At 41.1% G+C, this 22,727-nt stretch overlaps 1 pseudogene; it reads left to right on the top strand.

Annotated features, from left to right (window-relative positions):
• Positions 1-5,456: 5,456 nt before the first annotated feature.
• LOC145395068 (uncharacterized) lies at positions 5,457-6,164 on the top strand (annotated as a pseudogene).
• The last annotated feature ends 16,563 nt before the right edge of the window (positions 6,165-22,727 follow it).

Raw genomic sequence — 22,727 nt, 5'->3', positions numbered from 1 at the left:
ACAAGGTTTGGGGGGATTTACAGAAGGTATTATAATAGTAGGTGGGCTGAAGTCCCTCAAAACAGGGTCAAACATAGCCACTGCCTCTAAGGGAGTCCGGACCCTGAATGGTCTATGTGTACAGGCCAGCCATCACTCCCCATCTCAGCTATATTCACTGGGGACGAGGAGAAAGGATTTCCCATTTCACTGTTGGGTTCCCTGGATTACATCGGCGTATCCTTAGTCGGCCTCGGCACACGCTGTCACTACTGCAACATCGGTTCTCAGTTACTCAGCTAGAAAGGCCATCATTTACAACAGCAGTTTCAGACAAACTTCCTACCAACTCTCACACAAGAAAATACTAAACTATGACAAATAGCCAAGATGGAAGGGAGTAGGGGGAAAGTAGTGAAGACGGAAGGTGGCGAGAGACAGAGGAGAGATGGAGGTGAGGGTGGGAGAGAGAGTATCAAGAGTGAAGAGGGAAGGAGGGAGAGGAGACTTATAGGTGCAGCGTTGGTGGGATGGTGGGACTGGAGATCCGAGGAGGGGGAGGGGAGGGTTGAGAGTGAGGATGCTGGAATAATGGAGGGAAGGGGAATGGCAACATGAGGATAGGGTGCAGGGTGGGAATATGGGGTGAGAAGGATCGTCTGGGGAGAGAAGAGTGGGGATTCGGAAGAAATGTGGAGGTACGCAGGATGAAATGGAGGTCTGGAGAGAGAGAGAGAGAGAGAGAGTTTCCTGGGTTGGAGATAGTCACCAAGATTGAGGATCGGCAGACATGGAAATGGTGAAGTCCTTCAGCACAAAAGGGGCTGTCAATACTTTTTTTTTTTTTCCATGCATGAACGTTTAATTGTATTTTTTCTTAAATTTGTGATTGGTAATGTGCAGTTTTAAAAAATCTCGTGAGGTCAGTCTGTTCGGATGTCTCCTGGCATACCTGATTTAACTAGCTGTGATCTGTGATAGTGTTGTGCTAGTGTGTTGTAGTGAACTGCAATAGCGACCTGTGATAGTGTTGTGCTAGTGACCTGTGATAGTGTTGTGTTAGTGTGCTGTAGTGACCTGTGATACCCCTGTGAATTTGTGCGTGATGGCGTCCTCTATGGAGAGTTGTGTCCCTGCTGCAGGTTCTGAGAAAGAAAACCTTCAGTTAAAGGAAGAGCATCTCGAATTGAAGCGGGAGGTACAGGTTCTCAGGCAAGAGAAGTCACAAATGAGGGAATTGTTGAAGGAGATGTTGGAGGAGAGAGAGAAAAAGGCTGAAGGTTGGACACTGGTTCACAAGGGTGCAACGAAGTTCATCCTTAAAAAAACAATCGGAAATTAAGACCACAAATACATTCGATGCACTATGGGACGAATATGAAGGGAAGGCAGTGAGAGAAGTTGAGAAGAAGGACGGTGAGAGACCTTCCCATGCAGGTAAGTATACTGAGAACAAGAAAGGTAAGAAAAATGTCGCCGTTGTTGGGGACTCACAGGTAAGATATCTTAACAGAGCAATATATATTCCACTCACTAAATGTGTATCTTCCAGGGGCCAGGGTGGGTAATGTATATAATAGAGAAAATTTCAAATATCGTGAAGGATAGTGGAGACAAACCCACTGTATGCCTAAGTGTGGGAGGCAATGGTATTAGTAGGCGTAAGAGTGAGGTACTGTGGCGCAATACAAGGATATGTTAGAGAAGATTAGGGAGAGGGGAAGGACCCCTGTAGTACTCGGTGTTCTGCCTAGAAAGCGAGTTAGGAGGGAGTGGTTGAGCAAGGCAATAGGTTTTAATTGCCGCCTTGAAAGGTATTGCAAAGATAACGCAATACCTTTCATAGACAGCTGGGACCGGTTTTACGGTCGGAGTGCCTTGTATAGTTGGGATGGGACCCATCTTAGCAGGCAGGGAGTTACTGTTTTAGCTGGTATGATAGATAGGGAGTTAGAGGGGTCTTTTCGAGGTTGAGAAGTAGATGTACAGGAATTTGCAGCAACTACACTCAGAAATAAGTATTATCATGTTTGGATAGATGCATCAAGACTTGCAAAAGTAAGAACAACAGTTTAACCATTAGTGTAGATACATCCACTCAGGCACCTCAAAATGAGCAGGCGATGATAGAGGACAGAACAAGCTATGATAGAAGGGCGATAAGTGATAGTACAAAAAATTGTTTTATTAGTAAAGTAAAAGTTTCCCAGTTAGTGACATAATAAAAAATAGTAAGTCCCAAGGTAGAGGCATAACTACTTGTAATAACCTGAAAGTATACTACACAAACAGCCGGATTTTATGTTATAAAATGGATGAACTGAGGGCTTTGTTTTGTACAGGAAAAATAGACATTGCCGTTATTAGTGAAACTTGGATGAATGCACACACTTGAGAATTTTTAGCAGAATATCAGATATTTGGCTATAATAATTTTGTGAAACCGTCAGGGTAGAAAAGGGGACGGGGTAGCTATTTATGTAAAGGATTCATTAAACTGTTACAATAAAGCAAACATTAAAGTAAATAGGGACACAGAAAGTGTCTGGGTTGAAATTAGTAACAATAGGGAGAAATTAGTCTTAGGAGCCATTTACAGATCTCCAACATTAAGTAGAGCAGACAGTAAATACCTTTGGGACAAAATTAGGAAAGCGTCACAGTCCAGCTTAGTAATGATTGTAGGTGACCTTAATTTGCCAAGGATAGATTGGCGAAATCAGACAGGGGATGCAGACTCAGAGGAATTTCTAGAGGTATTACAGGATAATTTCCTTTATCAGTATATCAGGGAGCCCACAAGAGGTAATAATATACTAGATTTGGTTTTAGCTAATAAAGAAAATGTTATTAGTGATATAGAGGTTGGTGGGCGACTTGGTAATAGCGATCATGAAGAAATTAAGTTCAGATTTATTTGGGATGTCTGTTCCACTGAAAGTCCCTCCACCAGTCCTAATTTTCATCTAGGAGATTTTGATGGATTAAGAGCTAATTTTAGAACGGTATTCCATAGGGAGAATAGGTATTTTAGAGAGTGCCAGGGCGGTGGGGAACCCCAGGCCATAGGTGAGGGGCAGGAAACAGGTGGGAATGTGCTCCAGGTCTTTAGGGAGGGTCAGGTTCAAGGTGGGAGTGTAGCTCTCGTGATGAGGATTGACTCAGGTCCATTACCAAGCAGACGTTCGGCCAGTGAGAAATAAACGAGTTAGTAATTATAATACACGGAGGCCAAGATAGATATATCCCTTCAAAACCGTTTAAAACGAATAATTCAGAACCAAGGTGGTTAAACAACCGATTAAAATCTCTCATAGGTCAAAGGCAAGGAATATATAGAAAAATAAAACGTGGAGAGGAACATTTACGTAACCAGTACGCGATTTTAAATAGAGAAGTAAAGAGGGAAATACGGAAAGCAAAGAGAAGTTATGAAATTAAGGTTGCTAGTGAATCGAAAGAAAACCCCAAGGGTTTTTATCAAATGTACCGTACGAAAAATAACGATAGGATAGGACCACTCAGAACAGAATCAGGTGACATTACCAGTGAAGATAAAGAAATGCGCTCCATCTTGAATAATTATTTCATATCAGTATTCACCAAGGAAAATCTAGACCTGGTCCCTCAAGCAGCAAATATTTATGACGATAATACGGAAAATATTCTTAGTATAATAACCATTAGTAAGGAGGACATATTGAAAGAAATTCATAAGTTAAAACCTCAAAATTGCCAGGTCTGGACGATCTATATGCAAAAATTATATAAGAAACCAAAGAAGAATTATGTCAGCCACTTTTCACGATATATAATGACTTTATTTTCAGAAGTTCCAGAGGCGTGGAAGACCGCAAACGTAGTGCCCATCTTTAAAAAGGGTGATAAATCAGCTGCATCGAATTATCATCCGATAAGTCTAACGTCAATAGTTGGAAAAATGTTAGAGTCAATTCTGGCTAATAAGATTAGAGAACACTTAGAAAGATTTAATCTTATAAATGAAAGTCATCACAGATTCAGGCAAGGACGATCCTGCCTCACAAACTTGTCATTCTGCTCGGAGGTCTATGAGGCAGTAGATAGCGATAAAGCTTACGATGTTATTTATCTGGACTTTAGTAAAGCCTTTGATAGGGTCCCACACGAAAGGTTAGTTAGAAAGGTTCGAGCACATGGTATAGACGGCGATATCTTAAAATGGACAGAATCCTTGCTGAAAGGACGAAAGCAGAGAGTATTAATAAATGGAACTAAGTCAGGTTAGGGATTAGTAACTAGCTGTGTACCCCAGGGTTCAGTACCCGGTCCCTTATTGTTTATTATATATATAAATGCTCTAGACCTAGGAGTCACTTGCAGCATTAGCAAATTTGCCGATGATAACAAAAATAGGGCGTATCATTAACTCGACTGACAATTGCCATAACTTACAGAAGGACCTCGATATATTGTCCAAATGGTCTAAAACTTGGCAAATGGAATTTAATGTTGAAAAATGTAAAGTACATAACGTAGGCAAAACCACTGGAGATACTAAATGCAGCTTAGTTAACAAAGAAATTAGCAAATCGGAATGCGAGAGAGATCTAGGAGTTATGGTTAGTAACGACCTGAAACCAAGGCAAGTGTATTAATGTGAGAAATAAAGTAAAAAGGGTTTTAGGATTTATTTCGAGAAGCGTGAGCAACAGGTCATCAAAAGCAATACTGCAACTTTATCTAGCATTTGTAAGACCGCATTTAGATTACCCAGTACAGTTTTGGTGTCCTTACTATAGAATGGATATTAACTCGTTAGAAAATGTGCAGAGAAGAATGACAAAAATGATACATGACATTCAGAACCTGTCATATGAAGACAGACTGAAAAGACTAAGTCTGTATTCGCTAGAGAGGCGTAGAGTAAGGGGAGACTTAATTGAGGTGTTTAAGTGGATGGAAAACAATAATCTACACTCAGAGAAGCAATTTGGCTTCAGACCTGGACGTTCAACCTCAGATCTTCTCCTCCTCCTCACACAAGATTGGCAGAACTCCCTTGATGAGGGCCTGGACACCATTGTGGTAGCCCTAGACATTGCTGGGGCCTTCGACAGAGTATAACACTCAGGCCTTATAAAAAAAAACTCAAGGCCAAGGGCATCCAAGGCAGCCTGCTGATGTTACTGGAAGATTACCTTCAGGGGAGAACTCTACGAGTGGTCATCAATGGGCGAACTTGCAGACCAGCACCTGTACGAGCCTCGGTTCCACAAGGCTCAGTTTTGGGGCCTATCCTGTGGAACTTGTATATTGACGATCTTCTCCGACAGTTACCAGCAGTGAAGGCATATGCAGATGACTGCACAGTATCCTACTCCTTCTGGCGTGGTGACAGCCAACGTGCTATCACTGTCATCAACAGGCAATTGAAGCTGGTGGAGGAGTGGGGAAAGATGTGGTAGGTCAATTTTGCATCAGAGAAGACTCAAGCAATGGTGATATCCCGGTCTCCAGCTGCCTCTGAGGCCTTGTCTGAAGCATTGCAGTTTGGAGGCACGAGTCTGCCAATCCAGAATCAAATAAAAATTCTGGGGGTAACGGTAGACCGTGAGCTACGATACGACCATCACGTGGATGCTGTTTCCCGACAGGCCTCCCAGCAGGTGTTTGCCCTACTCAGGGTGGCAGGCAGCCTTGATGAAAAGGATATCAACACACTATACAAGGCTCAAATCAGACCCTACATGGAATATGGAGTCTTGTCGTGGATGACTAGTGCTGCCACACACATGAAGAGACTGGATGCAATACAGCGTCGTGTTGTGCGACTGGTGGAGACAGACAATGACCAGCCAAGTCTATCCAGCATAACATCCCTGGAACACCGTCGGGATGTGTCAGCACTTGTGGTCTGTCACAAGGCTCAGGTGCAGCACACTCCCCACCTGGCTCCACTGTGTCTTCCTTCTTGCACCACTCCAAGGGTCACAAGAACGGCGCAAACCACTGATGAACGTGTGGCAGTACCTCGCTCACACACGTCGCAGCATCAGTGAACCTACACAGCCAGGACTGCACGTCTGTGGAATAGTTTCACGGCAGCCACACCTGGTGTAACATGGATGTCCACACACCGAGTAAAGCTGGCTGCAAATAGATGGAGAAAAACACTCCCTACCCCGCTGTTGTTTCCCACATAAAAAAGTGAAGCATAAACATATACTTTGCAATTCATTTTTATTGTATAACTCTAATAGTAAAAATAGGAGATACATTAGATTAACTTACACTATTGTAACCAAGTACAGTATTATAATTATTTTAATTTACTGTATTGTAACCAAATACAGTAACATGATAATTTTTTAAGTTCAGTCTTTTCAAATAGCCCCATGAGCCAAAGTGAGGCTTTAAAGACTATGTAATAATATTTATGTAAAAATGTTTACATAAAAAAAGAAAAGAAGAAGGGTATAAATAAGGGAGATATTAGCAAGGTACTTAAAGTGAGCATACAGGATAGAACTAGAAGTAATGGTATCAAACTTGAAAAATTCCGTTTCAGTAAGGAAATAGGTAGAAATTGGTTTGGTAATAGAGTAGTAGACGAATGGAATAAGCTACCTAGTAAAGTAGTTGCTGTCTCTTCCATTCAGAGTTTTAAGCAGAGACTAGATAAGCATATGACAAATAAGGGGTCGGTATAGAAAAAAAACTCTTATAACCAACACTAATGCATATTTTTTCCTTGTCAGGTTACACTACGATAGTCTCTATTCTCCTTTCACATTTTCCTATAAAATGTCCATGCCAGTTTTTCTATACTGCGTGGTGTTCTTTCTGACTTTTTCCTGCCGGCTTCGGCTGTAGGGTTTGGAGGGCGGGGGAGAGCCTTCTTCTTTGCTATCCTTATCTCATTCTAGTAGTTCAGTTACTCTTCTAGGAGCTGCCTAGCATGGGCCAACCGGCCTACTGCAGTTATCCTCTCCTTATGTTATTATGTTGAAAAATGCAGTCAAGATAAAACACCTGGGACTGGTAAGATATAAGTATAAATGATTACCTCTGAAACCAAGGTATAAATCTTTGATGAGATTTGTGTCATAGATGATTATCCAACTATTCTCTGATGAAGATTTCCAGTAACTTTCAAACTTGTGCAATCAGGCTAATTCAAGAGTGATCAAGGAGCTATAGCATTTGACTCTTCGAATGCTGAGCTATGTTTCCTGGCTTTCAGTCTTGGAACACTGACACTCTAGTGTCTTGCTGAAAATTTATATCAAAGACTTTGATGATTCTATGAGCTTTTTTTTTTTTTTTTTTTTTTTCTAGATGGGTATATTTTTTTTCTAGTCTAGATGATTTGCTGATATTCAATTTGTCAGTTGTAAATAGTACTTGCCTCTCACTTCCTGTAATGTCACTGATTACTTTCACATCTTCCAGACACACAGATGAACGTGACAGACTCATAAATGGATAGTAGTGTAAGTTCAGGGGCTAATAATGCAATATAAGATTCTAATCCATTTCAGTATCATCGTTAGCATGTTCTCTGTCTAAAATAGTAGACTTATTGGCAGCACATGTAGTTTTATTGCAAATTTGCTAATAAAATTAAATATACCACCTCATGACCTGTTCATGTTTCTCATGTGAACTTCAACATTTTCTCTCTCGTGTACTTTTTTTTTTAGTATATGGCAAAGAACATACCAGTACATTCGTTATTATACTGATTCGTCATATCTTTGTAATTGTGTTATTATTTTCTTTTCTCCAGACTACAGTTTTTATATCCTGGGAATGGAAGAGAGAGGCAGCAGCTCCATAAACCAATTGTGAGGTGAGTGAAGGAGCTATGGAGTCTCTGACTGATACTGAGCATTCTACATACAGCTACGAAGATCTGCATTTCAGGGTAGGCCGACTTTGATATTAACAAATAGTTATTCTTTCATTTCAGAAATTAAGGACATCATATCAGTAAAGATGGGAACTGAGCGGGTTCAAAAGCGTGGAAACCACTGAATGAATATGTGAAGCAATGAGTGAGTGAATGAATCAGGAATGAGTGAGTTACTGAGACAATGAGCGACAGAGGAAGTGAGTGAGGTGGCAAGGAAGCAGGGAAAGGGTTTGTATGAGAGAAATGCACACATCATTTATGAGTGCGTTAGGTTGACGAGGACGTTATAACACTTCACCATATCTGCCAATAAGATACGAAGAGGTAGAGCAAAGGAGAGCAGAGGAGGGAGGGGAAAAGGGCGGAAGAGAGGGAAGGAAAAGAAAAGATGGAACAGGATACAAGAGAGGAAATGAGGACAGGGAAATGATGAGGCCAAGATGGAAGGTGAGGAAAATGGATATGATAAAGAAATAAGAGGAGTAAAAGGAGAGGAAGAAAAGATGGCTGGGAAAGAGGGAAGAGGACATAAGGAGGAGGAGAAAAGTGAGGAGATCTGGAAGGAGAAATAAGTTGCATGTATAATGGGTGGTCGTTAACCCTTTCAGGCGCAGGTGGTTTGAGTCGTTAGATTGTTTAACCACCTGTAAAGCGCACCATGACACGAATCGGGTAAAAAAAAAAAAAAAATACCAAAACATGACACACATCGGCGGGAAACTTGTGTCCTCCTTTGTTTGACACGATGTGCATCATGGTGCGTTGTACAGGACGGTATTTAATGACTCGATTGGAGTCCGTACATGAAAGGGTTAATTTACAACTTGAATAATTTGTTTCAACTGCTACGGGACTTTGTTTTTATTGATTAAAAATGGTGTAACCAAATTTTCATCCTTATTAGATCATTTTAACTGGTGCTGCATCATGTTTAAAGTTGTACTATTATGGCGTAATGTTAAAATGCCATTGGGTTACCTAGGTCCCCCTCTTTGCAGAGTACTAGCCCCTCACTGGGAGGGGTATCGTGAGAACTCAGCTCCCACTCATTGTTGATAGTTTTTTGGCTTGTAACTGCTGCCAGCTGTAGCCTTCTTCGCATATGGATACAGTTGCCTGTGTTGCTCAACGACCTGGAGAAGAAACTGTTGTTATCTTCGTTCTTGGTCAACACTGGATTGAGCTCTTGAATCAGTGCTACCCCTCTTTCAGAAAGGTCATTTGTTACCTGTAGCCCCTGGACGGTGCACTGGGCTTCCTTGTAATCCTCAAGACTTTCCTATATGGATTTTTTTAATTCTAGGAATGAATGAGGCAGGTCAAGCAGTGTGAAGATGTTCTTGGTGTTACTGATCACAAAACTTGAAATTGTTTCCTGATTCAGTACTGTCGCCTCAAGTTCAACTGTTGCTCTCTTTAGTTGATCTTTGCTTCCTTCTTCGTTAAGAGCCATCACCATTTTTTGCTGCTCTTTAGGGTCAACGGTTGGATCAAAATAGGCCAATCCAACTAATTGTTCTGATAAACACCACAAGTGACGAGAAATGCTTTCAAGCAGACTTGTGAGATGTCCGTTATCCTGATAAGGACATCTCACAATTCGTGGAGAATAAGTGACAATTCGTGGAGAAGCCTCAGATCGTTTGCTGGAGCTAGAGCTGCTTGTGTTACCATGAACCTTGATTTCAGGTATTGCTCCATAATGAACACAACAAACTGCTTCAGTCCTCGTCCTTGCTTCAGTGTGATGCTTCGCTGATGATGGAAAAGATAGACTTTGATGCTGTATATAACTTTAGCCATCCATCTGGCATGGTGGCAAGCACCAGGGTGCTGAAACCGTGTTCCACGGGGCGGTACACCAACCGAGACAACAATGGACAGTTCTAGTAGTTCTCGATAATCATATCGAGGTCTGCTTTCTTGCAACTGTTTCATACAAAATATTATGAGCTCATCACATTGCTCATTATCAATCACCGGTATTTCCTTATTGTCATTCAAGGTCTGAAAGTGTGTTATGTCAATAGCATTCCACTTGGCTTTGAACTGCTTGAATATTTGAATGTCGGGACTAGAGGACGGTCCAAGACAAATGGTGAAGGCCTTTTGGACAGGGATCTCAAAAATGTGATGCCGACAAGTCAGGTGGGGAAGATCCTTGTTCAACTGTTGTTGAATAAGAGTGCACGCCCCTGCCCACAATCCAGTATTGCTGGCAGTGGTGTCGAATGCCATATCTACCACACGTTCGGAAATACCACAGTCATTCAAGGTTTCAGTGATGACAAACTGGGTACATTCAAAAGCTTTGAAACTCCATCACCCGAGACGAGAATTGGAAGGCATTCAGTGACATTTACTCCTGTTACACGGGGAATTAGCTTTCCATCTCAGTGCACTACAAGTGGCATAGTTGGATGGAATGATTTCTCCTGACAATCTGCAGATTCCCTCCGACTCTTGATTAGATTTCGGCAAATGTTTTGCCTGTTGATAGTATACATTGTTACATCTTGTCCACAGGCAGAAATGGTCGCAAAAAACAGATGGACTGCAGCACCGTCTGAAGTCTTGGTCCGATCTAAAGCAGCAGCAACTGGAGAAGTGACAACTGTTTTTCGTGCTCGCTGGCTTTTCAGAGGAGGAGCTGCAGCCGAAAACGAAGGACCTGTTATATCTGTATAATCGTCACATGTTTCGTCTTTATCACTAGCTGGGCTTTCCTCCAGCTCCACTATTTCCTCTCTTACTGCCCGATGATATTCCTTATGCTCTCTCCTCACCTGTTCAGTCTCTCCCTCTCCCTCTCTCTCTCTCTCTCTCTCTCTCTCTCTCTCTCTCTCTCTCTCTCTCTCTCTCTCTCTCTCTCTCTCTCTCTCTCTCTCTCTCTCTCTCTCTCTCTCTCTCTCTCTCTCTCTCTCTCTCTCTCTCTCTCTCTCTCTCTCCCTCTCTCTCTCTCTCTCTTCGTTCTGTCTGGTGGAGTTTGATATCAATTCGCGGCACAGAGCCTCACTTAATTTCTCCCTCTGAGCTACAAGAAACTCCTTATCCTCACGATTTTTGATGAGGTCGAAGGCATTCGTGTGTGTAGTTTCAAAGAAATCTTTCATCTGTTCTTAGAAGTTCTTTCTCTTCTCTCTTTCTGTATTCCAGCTCTAACTCTTCTCCAACTTTCTCCATTCTTTATAGAGAGATTCGATTTGGGGGATACGATTCCTTGGCTCATATGCAGGAATGCGAGCTCTCTCCTAGAATCCCCCTAATTCCTCAGACAGAACACATTTTGAATCCTTCAGTGTTCGTGTCTCTGCATCAGGTAGAAAAGTCGTGCTAACACTTCTCCACAAGAAGGCAACTAACTTCCTAGTAATCTTTCAGTTGGTTGGCCAACAAGCCAAATCTTGATTTGGCTCCTGCTTTTCATCACTGGCATTCACAATTTCGCTTTAGTAGTGGTAAATAAGTGCTTAATAATAACTCAAAAGGAAAATCCCTGAAAAATGACAAAAATATGTATTACTAGAATGTAGCCTGCAACGAAGTAAAGCAAACACTTTTTTCAAATAACAAAAAAAGATTATTGTCACAACAATAAATATGCTTATTAGGTTCAGTCTTTGGGTAAGATGCGGCACCAGTAAATATAATCCAATTCAGCTAAATTTTAGTGTCTCAAGAGTTTACACCTAATCTCATAATATACACATCAAGCAAACAAAATATTCCAGAATTAATATTCCAGCCTAGTAATGAGGACCACCCTATAAAATTATCTAACTATCTATCTACCTATATAAAATCAGCCATTGAAAACCACTACTGAACACAGTCCTCCCCAATCCTTGTCCACGAATTCGTAGACTGAACCATTCTCTGTCACATTTTGCATGCAAACTTCTCTATTCCATCTCTCCATCTCTTTTTCTGTCCTTTTTCTGCTGCGTTTATAATCTCCTGAAATCCAGTCAGTAGTTTCTTCCTTCATCGGTTATCCCATATTCCTGCTACATGACCTGCCCACCTCCATATATGTTCTTCTATACTTTCTATAATGTTTTTTACTTTAGTCTGCTCTCTCACCCATGTTGATCTTTTCCTGCTTCTTAGAGATATTTCCAACACTGACCTTTCCATGGCTCTTTGAGAACAGATCAGTTGATTTGCCATCGATTTTGTCAGTTACCAGGTCTCACAACCGTGTCATTGCTGGAATTATACATTCGTTATACATGTTTTGCTTCACACATAATTGGCAAGCTACTTTTCGTGATATATCTATGTTTACCGAAAACTTTCCATCCAACTGTGTTGACTCCCGTATTTCGCTATCATGGTCTTTCGTTAGTTTTAGCATTTTCCCTAAGTAATTGTACTCCTCAACTTCTTCAAGAACTTCGCATATTCTGACGGCGGTCTTTGGTGTATTAGGATTAAATATTACTTTAGTTTTACTCCATTTCATCTTTAGCCCTAATTTGAGACTTTTTCTATTTCGGCTGTTTAAAATTTCTTGCAATGCCTCATTTGTTTCCGAGCTTAGGACAATGTTCATTCATTCACTCATTGCCAGACGCCATGTATCCCAAACGGGGTGGTCATCTGCAAATATTTTTAGGTTTAGGGTTTCTCCATCTATGTTTTTTTTACTTTGTTCTCCCAGTCTAGTGTTCTTAAAATACTTTCAAGACATCTACCTATGTATCTGTTGCCAGATGCCTTTATCCCGTAAGGGGTGGCCACACACAACTCGCCTCCATGTCGCCCTGTCCCTCGCCATTTCACTTCCCTCCCCTCAGCTCTCACACCCTACTCTCATATACCTCGCCACTCCATCCCTCCATCTCATCCTCGGCCTCCCTCTGCCTTCTCCCCCCCCCACCTTCCACCTCACTCGCATACACTCTCCTCGTTACTCTCTTGTTCTTCATCCTCTCCACATGACCAAACCACCTCATTGTATTTCTCCTAACGCTTTCCATCACATCCACATCCACACCATAATGCTTCTTCACTTCCTCACTTGTCAGTCTGTCTCTCCATGTAACTTCACATGCACCTCTCACATAACTCATTTCCACTGCTCTCACTCTTAAATTGTGTCCTTCCAACAAGGTCCAAGCTTTGCTTCCATACGTTAGGGTTGGTATCACAATACTATCGTGCAGCGACGTTTTGCTTCCATGCTTACTTCCCTATTGCTTATCATTGTTTCCAAAGAACCGGCAACCAATCTTCCTTGCTGTACGCCCTGAAGGACTTCATCCTCCAAAATTCCATCCTTACTCATCACACTACCCAAGTACTTAACTGTGTTCGCATTTTTCATTTCATTATCATCCAACCTTTATGTACATTCAGTGACTTAATTTCTCTCGAAGACCATAACTTTACTCTTCCCTACATTCACCTTTAGATTGCGTTTCTTACACACTCTCCCAAACTCATTCGCCAAGCCTCGCAGTTCCCCTTCATATTCACTTAACATTATAGTATCAACTGCAAACAACCGTACAGGAAGTTTCCAGACACTGCCCTCTCTCATTAGGGTAGCTCCAACAGCCACTGCCCAACCTTGCATCTCTAATATAACCCCATCCATATACAGATTGCTTAACCATACAGTACAGGCAATACATATTCCTGTTTCAATCCAAAATTCAGATAGAGAAATTCACACGGTTCATTATCCACGCACACTGCAGCCTTAGCACCCTCATGCTGTAAATAATTTTGGTGAAATTGTATCTCCCTGACACATGCCCTTCTTTTTTTTTTTTTCTTTTTTTGAGTATGTAATTTCACCGTAGCAGTTCCCTCTTTATTATATTTTCGAGCAGTGTTACAATGTTCTCATTTACTCCCTTTTCAGACAAAGAATTTATAATTGGTATTTGCTCCACTCAGTCAAAAGCCTTTTTGTAATCAATATAATCTAAACATAGTGGCTTGTTATATTCTGTAGTTTTCTCAGTTAACTGACTCCAGGTGTGTAGATGATCAGCAGTCAAATGCCGGCTTCGGAATACTTCCTGTTCACAAGGTTGGAATTCCTCCAATTTTGTTGTTATTCTGTTCGTAAGGACGTTAGTGAAACTTTGTAAAATACTAGTAATAAGCTAATAGGTCTGTGGTTACTAAGATCATTTGATTCGCCTTTCTTGTAAAGCATAATACCTGTTGCATTATACCATGTTTGGGGGAATTTGCTTCTTTTTTATACGCTGATTAAATAAGCGGACAAACCTGTTTTGTGTTTCTACTGGATCCGAGACTAAATCTTCCAATATTCCGTCTTCTCTTGGGGCCTTCCCTCTTTTCCTAATTTTAAGAGAAATATTTACTTCGTCTGATGTTGCCGCAGGTATTTCAATTGTGGCAGCTGAAAAGTTAGTTATTCGTACTATTGCTTTTGACGCATATATATGACAGTCAAGGGATACGAAGGAAAGAGTAGGAAGATAACGAGATAGAAATAAAAAGGTACAAATGAAGGAGGAAATTATATAGAAAAGGAATGGGAAGAGAATGTATCTGATTATAAACAGAGACACTAAGGAGAAGAAATGAAAACTAATAAAAAGTCGGAAGACAGAAAGTAGGTATAAAATGTGAAAAACCTGGAAGGAAAACAAGAGTTGAAAGGATAACTAGCAGGATAGGAAAGACAGAGGCAGTGATAACAGGTAGCAAAAGAAGAGGAAATATGAAGGGGAGAGACCGACAAGCAGGGAAAGTTAAAGAGGAGATGCAGAATAGATAATGAACGGGATAGACGGGGATAAATGGGTAAGGGAAAGGAGGGCGAAGGGGACCGAAGAGGGAGAATACAGAGCAATAAAGATGGTAGGAAGAATAATACAAAGAAAAAAATGGAAGAGCTCAGTCGAAGTGTTTACCAAAACGATTAACAGAGAGAGAGAGGTGGGGGGGTTAGGACCAAGTGAAAAACTATACAGACAAGTGTATATGTGCATACTTGACTGTGCAAATGTATCTGTGATGAGCAAGGGAACAGTAGCGTACCTGGGGGGGACGGGGGGGCTGTTTGAAAGTGCCATCCGGGCCCACACTTGAGGGGGGGGGCCAATAAGCCTTAAAAAGTTATAAACTTTATATATATATATAAATATATATAAAAATATATATATATATATATATATATATATATATATATATATATATATATCATCCCGACAATCCCGGCTGAGATATTAAATAAGTTTTGAGAATTAGGGGGGCTAGGTTATTTGCTTGGTCCCCTTCCTGGATGGGGGCCCCGCAAAGAACCTAGCCCCCCGGGCCCCAAAACCTCTAGGTACGCCCCTGCAAGGGAAGAGGGAAGAGCAGCAAGGAAAATGGAAGAGAAAAATGTGTAGGGAGGAAGAGAAGCGCGGAAAGGAACAAAGAGACTGAGAGAGACTTGGAGAAGAGGAGAAAAGGCATAGTGAATGGAGCAGGGAGACAGAAGAGAAGAACATGGAGGTAAGGAGTGGATAGTAGGAGAGTAGGATAGCTCCTAGATGGGAACTAGGCATGTGTCGCTACACCGCGGCGTGGTATTTTTCAACCCGAAGTTAATGATGACACATATTTCAGAACCATCTAGATTTTTGAGTAGCCACAAGCAACTCGGTAAGCCAAGTAGCTAGCAGTTTTATCTTTCCCGTCCAGTACAAGCTCTTTCCAATATGTTAGAAAATAACACACTAAACTTGCACAGTCCTGCCACACAGCAGGAGTTTCTAGGCTCACAGCAACTACAAATAATACCATAGTTATCCGTTTCTGCTCCACTACCATATTTACCCCTAAACCTAATTTCCATAACGGTGGTTACGCAACACTTTCAGCTCAAACTTCTTCTTCCTCCTCCTCTTCATTTTCCTCCCGAAATAAGACCATGCTTTGCTTACTCGTAGTGCAAGCTGTGGAGTGGAAGAAAACATTACCTTTGACAGTGGAGACATAACTCAGAACACGCATTACGTAAGCAGAATTACATTTGCGAAAAAACGTCAGCAGAAGTTTTACAGTGCTTTTTTGTATGATTGTGACACTACCGGTACTGCTTTTCTTTATTGGGTATAGAATACATCTTCCTTTCCCGTTATTGCTGGACATACGCCTACTGGCCTGTCCCTCTTCCTTTTTTCCTGTGTGCATCTCTCCCTTTTGAATCATTTCCTCCATTTTTCATTTATTCTTTCACCTTTACTCTCATTCTTCAATTCCTATTTTATATGTCGTCATTTCCACTCATTCTCCCTTCATCTGAATTATTTTTCCTGTCATTATCAGTTATGGTCCATCTCTCCCTTTCCATCATTTTAATCCCAAACTTCTTCCTGTTGTTCTCACAGTTTATCCTTCTCCCTCAGTGAAATCTACGAGTCTCTCTCTCTCTCTCTCTCTCTCTCTCTCTCTCTCTCTCTCTCTCTCTCTCTCTCTCTCTCTCTCTCTCTCTCTCTCTCTCTCTCTCTCTCTCTCTCGACCACTGCAATAAGATCTGGATAAGGTCTTTTATCGCGATTATGATTGGCCAAATATTGACCCTGGCTTAACTCTATTTGTCCCGGGTGCAGCAGATAGAGAGAGAGGGGGGGGGGGGAGGAAGGAAGAAGGGAGAAGAGGAAAAATGACGACAAGGAGAGGGATGGATAGGATGTTGGACTGAAGTACGAGTATGAAGATCGGGATAGGAATGGAGAAGGAAGAGATAGAAAGTGAAGGGGATGAGAGAGAGAGAGAGAGAGAGAGAGAAACAGAGATAATACAAGGACTGTTGCGTTTCAGAAACATACGGTGTTGTCTTTGTCCACAGTTTGAGGCGTAACAGAAAACAAAGACGGGCAGAAAACAAGGAGTTAGAAGGAGAACAGGGATGCCGAATGAACAGGAAGAGAGGCAGTACGGGAAAGGATAGGAATAAAATAAAGAAGAATATTGGTAGAGAAGAACGAGGAGAACGGGGACGGTGATAATCGTGCTGAACAGGAGCAGAAAACCGGATGGTATAAGGAAATGGAGGACAAGTGGCTGAAGGAGAAGACAAAGGAGAAGGAATACGACAGATACACGGAACTAAGAGAGGAGAACGGAAAGTATAGAAGAGGAGGATTAGGTGAATTCGAAGAGGACGACGAAGAAGGGAGAACGAGATGAAAAGGAAACGTAACTGTAGGGAAGAGCACAAGAAAGGGGAGTGCAGGGAATGGGGGGATTAGATGAGGTAGAAGAGAAGGTGCTATTGTAACCAAGTGTTTCAGAAATCAACTATAAAGCAATTAGAAGGAGCATACCTCCGTCAATGGCATTGCCAGTAAAAAGGATCCAAGTCCGGAACAGGATCCAACCCAAAATTTAATCAGTTTATTCTTCATCCATGGCCCACCTTTCCACAAAATATCATTGAAAATCATTGAGAACTTTTAGAGATATTGTGGGGGATACTCCTGATCCGGATCTGGATCCGCCCAAAAATTTCACAATTTCTTCCTTGACCCATGGCCCATTCTTCCACAATATTTCATCAAATTCGTTCATAACTTTGAGTAATCCCGGATCCGTATCCGTGGATAAAGGATCCGGATCAGCTCCAAAATTTAATCAATGCTTTCTTGACCCATGGCCCTCCTTTCCACAAAAACTCATTGAAATTCATTGAGAACTTTTGGAGATATTGTGCCAGATATTTGGATCCGGATCCGGCACCAGGCCAAAACTTAATTTTCTTCCTTGGCTCATGGACCACCCATCCACAAAATTTAATTTAATCCATTCATATCGTTTTGAGTAATCGTGTTAGCAGACAGACAGACGAACAAACCAACGCTTGGCAAAACATAATCTCTTTGGCATAGGTAATAAAGTAATCTGGGTAACTGAACTAAAGCAGTTTTAGCTTAATACCAAGCAGGTGACCTAACCTGTCCATTGTAGCTTATGAGTGTGCCATTTAACTATCTTGTGAATCATCTGTCCTTACCGTCTTTCAAAATATGTCGGTCTGAATGTACCTCGAATCCAGTTTTGCACATCGTTCATCAGTCTTTTTAAATCTAAATTTAAAGTAAATCAATGTTTCAGTAAATTCTATACAGTACTGCAACCCATCTAATTACCTCGCCCGGACGAAGTCCGGCGTGTTATTGCTTTTGATCGAGTTTCTTTGTTTGTTTCTTTGTTAGCAACATTACGGGAAAAAGGACTGAATGGAATTACATGAAACTTTCAGGATAGGTGGGCATTGGTCCCCAAAGAAAATGATTAAATTTTGGAGGTAATCATTGACCCTGAAAGGTCAAAAATGAATGTCACGGATTTTCTTATGGCAATGACTTAAAAATAGATGAAAACAGAGATATTTACTATTAGGAACATACAGGAACTCATAATGTGGGCTGTCATTTGGCACCAAGACCTTTGACCTTGAATGACCTTGAAAGGTCAAACTCAAGGACGCGGATATTCACGGGGCTATAACTCGAAACTGGTTGAAGATAGGGAGATATTTACTATTATCAACATATAGGTACCTTGACTCTTGTCGGTAAGTGACCTTGAAAGGCCAAACTCAAGGTCTTGGATATTTAGGGGGCTATAACTCGAAACTTGTTGAAGACAGATATTTACTATTACCAAGATGTAGGAAGTCTTATATGGGCTTTCATTTGACAGCATGACCTTTGACCTTGAGTGACCTTGAAAGGTCAAACGCAAGATCACGGTTTTTCAGTGGGCCTAACCTGAAAACATTTGTGCCATTACCATAGACTTTAATTTGTGCACTGACACTAAATGACAGAAATGAGACAGTATTTAAACGGCAATAAAATAACTGCTGTCAGGTGAGGTTTGTTGTGTCCAGCACCACTTGTTTATGACTGCAGCCTAATCCAAACCTTGAAACACTGTAGGATAATGCAGTCTACCCTAACCTGAACTAGCCAGTCACTGTAATCAAACCAGACCCGTCACTTTAACTTACACTAATCTAGGATGTCCTGAAATAGCCAAAAGCACTGTAACATACCCTATCATAACCGAAACTAAATTAGCTTAAATCACTTCTCCCTAATCTAACCTAAGCAATGTGATTTAACCTAACCTAATCTAACTTATCCTCAGGTGACCTAATGTAACCTAAACTACTGTAACCTAATCCAGTCTGCCTTTGCTGTTTTAATTCCTGCAGCACGTCGATGATTATTACAGTTTATTGTTGCTACTACCAGGAGAATTCATCAGGTTAAGGAGAGGCTTTTTGGATTGTAGGGGTTAAATACTGGCATCATAAATCCTTTCACCTCAAGACGCCTCCTGAAACGAATAAATTTATCCAGTGTTGACAACAATAAATTAACAAATGACAATGATAGGGGTAGGGTATGCATTAAGGGAATTAGTCATATCACCCAACCGTATAAAATGCAGCACCAGGAATCTGTTGTAATTATCTCGTGATACCGGCAGCTAATATTATCCAACTATAGAGGGAATGAACTGTGCAAATGAAAGGGCTAAGGAGAGTTGCATTAATTCATTTGTAAAGCTAACGTCTGATGCAGCAACAAGATATTATTCAGCATAGGAGAGACCTGTAATATGCAGGGACTCATCATGCTCAAGGCAGATGTTATCACAGATTTACCTACCTCGCCTCTGTCCCTGTCTGTCTGTCTTTTTGTCTGTCTCGCGAGCACGCGTATTCCATTCTAATTTAATCAAATCTGTGTGCTCTATCTATATAGTCCCCACTGATCAACCTGGCTTGTCATTTCTACCGTGCCTACCCTTCCCACTAAACCCATCAACCCCAGTTATATTGCATGCTCTAACCTACCCTGCCTACCCTTCCAACTAAGTTACTCTTTCACTGTTTACATTGCCTATCACTCGCATTTGGTCTATTCTCCAACCCCATGATAGCCTGGTACTCAGACATACCCTACCTCACCCTACATCTCCCATCTTTACCCTGACTCAGCATATCGCTGCCAGCCGAAATGTCTCAGCCTACCTCGTCCAGCCTTACCCTGCTGATGTCTGCTTCTCCCAGACTAATTCTTCCTCAATCTTCCCCTCTCAACTTTACCCTGCACTAACCTGTGTGCCCTGAATGAGCCCCAGTGTGTGAGGGAGGCTGTTGGCATTATTTGTGCGGCAGGCACCCCACTGCCTCACCTCAACATGGAATTGGTCGATGTCACGCCCAGACGCTGTGGCGGGGTGAAGAGGGGGAAGAGAAAACGAGGGAATGGGAGAGAAGGAAAGAAGGGAAAATGTAGAGCAAGAAAGATAAAAGGGTTGTAGACATGAACAGGGAAGAGATGCTTTGGAACGAGAGAGGCAAAAATATAGGCAGAGAGAAGGGAGTCAGGGAAGACAGAGACAGGTACAGTTGGAGGGGAAAAGAAGGCAGGAAGGAATAAAATAAAGAGAGAGAGGGGAGGGAGACAGAACAAGGTTATGCACGTTGTCGAGACGATTAGGAAGAGAAATGACAGATAAAAATGAGGGTGAAAGGAACAGAATGGAGAGGAAGGAAGAAGGAAGAAGAGAGACAACGGCGTGGGAAGAAGAAAGAACACTGGAAGGGGAGGATGGAGACACTAAGGAGAGAACTATGGAGAGAATGAGGGAAACGGGAGGGAATAAGATGGGGAAGCAGGGAATGGTAGAAAGTATGACAAAGAAATGAGGGAAGTGGGAAAAGAATGAGGGTAAAGCGAGAAAGACTGGGGAATGAAGGAGGGAGAGGGATGGAAGGTGTGAGGGAAAACGAGAGGAGAGAGGGAGGGTAGGACGGAAATGGGTTGTGTGCGTGATCAAGTCCCTCAGTACACCTAACGATTCAATTAAACGTAAGGGAGGCGTCGGGTATAGAATGGATTAATGAATACTCGTACAATACCTAACTCCCCGATTTTGACAACTCTGTGAAAATGTCTAAAAATAGCATCGATGAAATGGAAAATGATGTCCTTGGACTGAAAGGGCTAACAAAGTGAACAAGAAAACATTGATACACAGGAAAGGTTAGGTAAGCAGGTGAAACGAGAGAAAAGAAAGAGCAGAAGGAAGTGATGGGACACAAAAACAAAGAGTAAACTGTAGTGTGGAACTGATTATAGACAGCATTAGGAAATAAAATGTAAGGAAAGAGAAACCTGGGAAAAAAAACTGATGGGAGAAAGAAAACAAGGGGAGAGAGAAATGGAGAAATGAATTCCCCGAGCTAGACTTAGATCGATTATATATCCCCTCTAGGTGACGGGAGAATGCTACCTCTCCAAGCAGGGCAGCTACCAGGAAGGAGAGAGAGAGAGAGAGAGAGAGAGAGATTTTATGTAGTTGATATTTGATACATTTATTAGGCTTAACATATAAAAGTACATTATACACATATACAATTTGCAAGCCACGGTCCACTGAGCCGATGCTCCTTTGTGGACATAATGATGTTTTCATATTTTGTTTGTCTTCGTGGATTTGAATGGACATGGAAGAAATAAGGTTATACTTAATTCAAATATGGAAATCTGTACTGATATCAATATAAGTAATAGTAAAAGTGAACGTAAGTTACAAGAAAAATAGCAATAATATTAGTAATAATGGAAAAAATATTAAGAGCAATAGTAACTAATAATGTCAGTGCTTTGCCTACAACAATAGTCTTAACAGATAATAGCATATGAAGTCATCAGTGGTATAGAATGGTAGAAAAATTAAATTAGTAGTAATAATAAGTGACAGTAATAATAATAATAAAGATAATTTTTAACAGTAATGATAATAGTAATAGTACCAATAGCAATAGTAGTAGCAAGAATAATAATAATAATAATAATAATAATAATATCGAAATAATAAACAATAATAATTACAGTACTAATATGTATTGAAAACACTAGTATTACCAATATCTTCAATCATTGTCCATACCAGTAACATTACCCTGTGATAAATATATTCCCAGTTTAATAACATACCGGTACATATCTTTTTACATGCAGTACATATGCACTCCCCGTTTCCTGCTACCAACACACGCCCACAACTACACAATATATACATGCACTGTCCATATATACTGAAGTAGATACAACAATTGCTAATATGTTAGAGTGTAATCTCATTATCTTTTCTGAATGATTCTGCTTTAATTTTGTAACTGAAGGAGTTAAGTGACATAGTATTGTTAACATCCTCTTGCACTTGGTTCCATACCTTTGCTCACCTAAAGGTGACATTTTTTTGTGCTTGTGATGTTCTATACAGTGGGAGTCGAGATCATTAGTTCTTCTGGTGTCATTTTTCTCTGGACTTTATTGTTATAATTTGTTTTAATGAACCAGTTAAGTTATAATACTGTTAGCATTGCCCATTATGACCTGGTGTTATTTAGCAGTGATCACAGATGTTTGTACGTACTTCAGTGATGCCCAGCAAACATCCACTGGCTGCACCAACATGGCGGTTGTTCAGTCCCTCTTTTTATAGGGTTTCTAGATAACACTAAACCACTTAACTCCTCCTCATATTTTATGGCGCGTTTTTTAACATCTGTAATGCAGTGTTTGTACAAATGGTGCTTTCTTAATAAGTAAAGCTGCATAAAATTTAGATTTTCCTCTACTGTACATATTAACAAGGAGAGGCCTGGGACTCTGCTATCACTGTACCGAGTTCGAACCACCCCTCACAATCTTCCTCTCCTGAGCGACCTGTGACTTTTTTACAAGTGTACTGAGTTCTGCCCTAATAGTTGTGTCTCCTTCTCCCTTCCAAGCGGGCCCCGGGCCTCCCACATGCTTAATCCAGCCGTGCAACACTGGATGGTAAC

The sequence above is a fragment of the Coenobita brevimanus genome, chromosome 4 (genome assembly GCF_032717465.1).
Source record: "Coenobita brevimanus isolate Jiangsu-jjx chromosome 4, ASM3271746v2, whole genome shotgun sequence".
Taxonomy (NCBI): domain Eukaryota; kingdom Metazoa; phylum Arthropoda; class Malacostraca; order Decapoda; family Coenobitidae; genus Coenobita; species Coenobita brevimanus.
Note: the sequence above shows the minus strand (reverse complement) of the source record. Positions and strands in the feature narration are given on the sequence as shown.